Raw genomic sequence first — 6,052 nt, 5'->3', positions numbered from 1 at the left:
TCCTCCTCCTCCTCCTCCTCCTCCTCCTCCTCCTCCTCCTCCTCCTCCTCTCTGCAAACCCCATTCCCTTCTAGCCCTGATGATGTTACCTAATTTGGTAATAAAATAACTGCAAGAAAACTACCAAGCTCAGAGAGCACCAAGGACTCTACAGTCCTTGTTCTTCTTCTTCTCCTCCTCCTCCTCCTCCTCCTCTTCCTCCCCCCTCTGCAAACACCTCTCCCTTCTAGCTCTGATGATGTTACCTAATTTGGTAATGAAATGACTGCAAGAAAACCACCAAGCTCAGAGAGCACCAAGCACCCCACAGAAAGATAATCGTAGATTAACACCAGACAACCACTCAAGCGGAAAACCACACTCTAATGAAGGAATTAACCAGGAGAAAACCACTGCTCTATCAACATGGGCAGTGAAAATCACTACATACAAATAGGGAGCAAAGCTGACATTCACTAGCACTGCTGATGTTACCTTGTTGGGTAATGAAACATCTGCCAGAAAACCACCATGCTCAGAGGGCACCAGGGGCAGCATCTGGACTCTTCTGAAAAATCTCCCCCTGCTTTCCAATGGATTCCTCTGTCCAGTTTTGGGATCCAGCGTCTTTTTCTTAAGGATTGATGGGGGAAACCAAATAGACAAAAGTTGTTAAAAATGAATGGAGCAGCTGTTTCACCAAGGGTCAGAGCAGCGATCTGGTGCACAGAGAATTGATTTTTATTTGTGGGCCCAGAGAAAATGAAACACTCCGGTAAAACAAAAGGATTTAAAACTTTACTATTAGCTAAAGCAGGTATTACATAAAAAGCATGCATAGTAAACAAGCTGACACCCAAATCTCTTACAAGCTGCCAGGAGCTCCTTAAAAAGGACAGCGGAGATACCCCAAGGATCCTCGACTTACAACAGTTCATTTAGTGACCGTTTGAAGTGACAATGGCACTGAAAAAAGTGATCGTTTTCACACTTATGACCGCTGCAGCATCCAAATTCGGTTGCATGATTCAAATTCAGACGCTTGGCAACTGACTCATACGTATGACGTTTGCAGTGTCCGTGTGACCCATTTTTGTGACCTTCTGATAAGCAAAATCAATGGGGGAATTGGATTCACTTAATGACTGGGTTTCTAAATGAACAATTGCAGTGATTCACTATACAAGCGGGGCAAGAAAGCTTATAAACTGGGGTAAAACTAACTAAATAACTGCCTGGCTTAGCAATGGAAATTTTGGGCTCAGCTGTGGTCATAACTGCAGGACTCCCTGTATGTCACTCAACTCAGAATAACAGCAGTCTTCTGCATTGCCATTATAGTAAGTAACAGTAAGTAAGTTAGGTAGCTTCACTTAAAAACTGGAGTGCATTTTCTGGTATTGGCAGTTATTATAGGTAGTCCTCGACTTATACCCAAAACTTCAGTTGCTAAGCAAGACAGTTATTAAGTGAATTTTGTTGCATTTTAGACCCTTTCTTGCCACAGTTGTTAAGTGAATCACTGCAGTTGTTAAGTTAGTAACTCAGTTGTTAAGTGAATCTGGCTTCTCCCATTGACTTTGCTTGTCCAAAGTTTGCAAAGGTGGATCACGAGACCCCGGGACTCTGCAACCGTCATAAATGTGAATCAGTTGTCAAGCATCTGAATGTAAATCAGGTGGCCATGGGGATGCTGCAATGGTCATAAGTGTGAAAAATGGTCATATACCATTTTTTTCAATGCCATTTAACTTTGAATGGTCACTAAATGAACTGATAGATATTGAGGACTACCTGTAGCAGAAGAACAGAGTCAGAAGGGACCTTGGAGGTCTTCTAATCTAACCCCTGCTCAATCAGGAGACCCTGCACCATTCTGGACAAATGGCTGTCCAGTTTCTTCTTAAAAACCTCCAGTGATAAAGCACCCGCAACAGAATAGCAGAATAACAGAATAGCAGAATAGAGAATAGAGAATAGCAGAATAACAGAAAAATAGAATAGCAGAATAGCAGAATAGCAGAATAGCAGAATAACAGAATAACAGAATAGCAGAATAGCAGAATTGTAGAATAGCAGAATAGCAGAATAACAGATTAATGGAATAGTGGAATAGCAGAATAGCAGAATAGCGGAATAACGGAATAATGGAATAACGGAATAGCCGAATAGACAATAGACAATAGACAATAGCAGAATAACAGAATAGCAGAATAGCAGAATAACAGAATAAGAGAAAAATAGAATAGCAGAATAGCAGAATAACAGAATAGCAGAATAGTAGAATAACAGAAAAATAGAATAACAGAAAAATAGAATAGCAGAATAGCAGAATAACAGATTAACAGAATAGCGGAATAGCAGAATAGCGGAATAGCAGAATAGCAAAATAGCAGAATAGCAGAATAGCAGAATAGCAGAATAACAGAATAACAGAATAGAGTCAGGAGGGACCTTGGAGGTCTTCTAGTCCAACCCCCTGCTCAGGCAGGAAACCCTACACCATTTCGGACAAATGGCTGTCCAGTCTCTTCTTAAAAACTTCCAGTGCGGAGCATCCACCGCTTCTGGAGGCAGGCTGTTCCACTGGTTAATTGTTCTGACTGTCAGGAAATTTCTCCTTAGTTCTGGGTTGCTTCTCTCCTTGATGAGTTTCCATCTGTTGTTTCTTGTCCTGCCTTCAGGCGCTTTGGAGAATTTGCTGGAAAATAATTCTTTCTCCCCTCTATCCTTTTACTCTCTGGAAAACTGGAGGGGTCCCTCCTGAAATGCTTCCCACACCCTTTTTTCTTCCTGTGGGCTGAGAGACCTTTTCCATAAGGGTTCTCCCTTCTGTCTCCCCAAGGCCATGCTCACACACTGTTTCAGAACCTTAGAGAGCTCCTTTGTAATCCATTTTCTGGTGCAGCTGACTCTCTTTGTTTGTTTTAACTCTGCCCTTTTTTTTAAAGAGAAGACTTACTCAGGCTCCAGGTGACCCTGCTCCTGGTGAGTTTACCATAGCTCTAGGACTTTCCATTGTGTTTATTTCTTTCACGCTGCTTACATTTTCCAATTTACGCTGGGCGGCCTGCCTCTTTTCTGACAATTACTAGTTGATTTTCCCCCGTCTCCTGCTTCTGTAAGAGATTGTAACATTTTGTTCTGTTCCTGTTCCTTTCTTCCCATTTCAGTTTTTAAGGATCTGTAAGAGTTTCAGCTTGCACTGATGTTGGGTTCCTTTCTTCTTCCCTCCCTCCCTCCCTCCCTCCCTCCTTTCCTTCCTTCCTTCCTTCCTTCCTTCCTTCCTTCCTCCTTCTCTTTCCTTCACCTTGATGCATCTTCCTTCCTTCCTCCTCTCTTCCCCCTCCTCTATTCTTCCTCTTTCTCCTTCCATCCTTCCTGCTTCCTTCCTTCCTTCCATCCTCCTCCTCACTCTATTCTTCTCTTTCATCTTCTTTCCTTTCTGCTTCCTTCCTTCCTTTGTTCCTTCTCTCCTCCTCCTCACTCTATTCTTCCTCTTTCCCTTTCCTTCCTTCCTGCTTCCTTCCTTTCTTCCTTCCCTTCTCCTCACTCTATTCTTTTCTTTCACCTTCCTTCCTTCCCTTCTCCTCACTCTAGTCTTCTCTTTCACCCTTCCTTCCTTCCTTCCCTCTTCCCCCTCACTATTCTTCTCTTTCATCTTCCTTCCTTTCTTCCTTCCTTCCTCATCCTCACTCTATTCTTCCTCTTTCCCCTTCCTTCCTTCCTTCCTTCCTTCCCTCTTCCTCCTCCTCCACACTCTATTCTTCTCTTTCACCTTCCTTCCTTCCTTCCTTCCTTCCTTCCTTCCTTCCTTCCTTCCTTCCTTCCTTCCTTCCTTCCTTCCTTCCTCCATTAGGTTTTTATCTTCCCTTTATTACTTTATAAAGTAATATTACTTTATAAAGTAATAAAGTAATATTACTTTATAAAGTAATAAAGTAACAAAACTGGAGGAGCATGTATAATACTCTTTCTACCTACTTGTCCCACGACAACAATCCTGGGAGGGCTAGGGAGGGGGGGGGGGCTGGCTTTCCTATCTAAAGCAGAACCATCTCCTGATGATTGGCCCAATCACCCAACCAGCTTTCGTTGGTAAAGCAGGATTAGAACTCACAATCTCCTGATAATTGGCCAGCACCAACCTGGTTAGCAGCAATTAAGTTCCACAGCACTCGGTATTGAGGATCACGTATTTTTATGGGCATCGTGAATTTTTTTTTCAATTCAGCTGCTTCTAGACTCCCCTTGCATGACAATAAGGGTGAACTTTTAGCTTTATATAATCAGGATGCTTGTTAAATAACATTTTGTCCACCCAAAGGTAATTCTCTTGCTTTATTTCATATAATTTTCTGATAGTCCTTTTCAGTGCACTTTTTGTAATGTATTTAGGCTTTTACCTTTATTCTTTCTCCTGATATTCTGGCAGTGACATAAGTTGGAAATCAGTCTTTGGAGCTTGGTTTGAATTGATCGGTCCATTCCGTTTAGAAACAGGTATGAATGCTTTGGCTGGCAGCAGGTTCATTGGAACCATAAATGACTTTGGCTTGATTTTCAAAATAAAAGAATCTTTTTGGTCACCATATTAAAAAAAAAGATGTTGAGACTCTAGAAAGAGTACAGAGAAGAGCAACAAAGATGATTAGGGGACTGGAGGCTAAAACATATAAGGAACGGTTGCTGGAATTGGGTATGTCTAGTTTAACGAAGAGAAGGATGAGGGGGGACATGATAGCAGTCTTCCAGTATCTCAGGGGCTGCCCCAAAGAAGAGGGAGTCAAGCTATTGTCCAAAGCACCTGAAGGCAAGACAAGAAGCAATGGATGGAAACTAACCAAAAAGAGATGCAACCTAGAACTAAGGAGAAACTTCCTGATTGTTAGAACAATTAACTTGACCCCAGAAGCAGTGAATGCTCCAACATGGAAGTTTTCAAGAAGAGACTGGACAGACATTTGTCTGAAATGGTGTAGCAGGGCTTTTCAACCAGTGATACGGGTACCACCTGTGGTACATTGGCACCTGGCAGGTGGTACGCGACCATCCTAGAAAAGTGGTAACGGGGGAGGGGAATGAACCGGTAGTAGCACCGCACAAGCCTGAGTGAGAGACGGCTGGAGCTGCAGGGCTGTCAGGGCTCAGTGAAAGCGCCAGGATCAGTGCTGCTTTCCAGCTGATCGGCGCTTCTTTGGGGCTGTCAGGGCTCAGTGGAAGCACCAGGATCAGCGCCAGGCTCCAGTTGGAGCTTGGCGCTGATCCTGGTGCTTCTGCTGAGCCCAGAAGAAGCGCCAATCAGCTGGAATGTTGCAGCATCTCCAGGGTCTTGTGATTTACATTCAGATGCTTGGCAACCGATTCATATTTATGACGGTCACAGTGTCCCAGGGTCATGTGAAGTGACCAAAACCTGCTGCAACCACCCAGCAGAAGGGGGGGATAAAAACCAAACAACCTCCACCCCACCCTCGCTGCCAATCCTCAACAGAAATGCTCACAACAATGAAAACCTCAGACAGGAGGAAGAGCACTGCTGGGTGGGCAGGCAGGAGTCTTGCTCGTCTGTGGCTTGGGGGGCACTTTTTTCAGTGCCATTGTAACTTCGAACAGTCACTAAGCGAACTGTTGTAAGTCGAGGACTACCTGTACTTTATCACTTTTTCCCTCTTTTTTTGGGTCATCATGTTTTTGACCCCTTGCTAGGCGACTGGTGGTACTCGGATGTTGCCATATCCTAAAAGTGGTACAATGGGTGAAAGGTTGAAAAGCCCTGGTGTAGGGTTTCCTGCCTGAGCAGGAGGTTGGACTAGAAGACCTCCAAGGTCCCTTCCAACTCTGTTATTCTGTTTTCTGTATTGTCGCCTAAGTCGGGACCGGAACTCACTGTTTGCTGGTGAATGGCCCAAAGTCACTCAGCTGCCTTTTCTGCCTAAAACGGGACTAGAATTCACTGTTTCCTGGTGAATCATCCAGCTAGATCACTTTGGGCCAATCACCAGGAGACAGTGAGTTCTAATCCCGCCTTAGGTATGAAAGTCAGCTGGGTGATCTTGGACCAATCACCGGC

The sequence above is a fragment of the Protobothrops mucrosquamatus genome, unplaced genomic scaffold (genome assembly GCF_001527695.2).
Source record: "Protobothrops mucrosquamatus isolate PMUCROS unplaced genomic scaffold, P.Mucros_1.0 scaffold81, whole genome shotgun sequence".
NCBI lineage: Eukaryota > Metazoa > Chordata > Lepidosauria > Squamata > Viperidae > Protobothrops > Protobothrops mucrosquamatus.
This window is presented reverse-complemented; position numbering follows the sequence as displayed.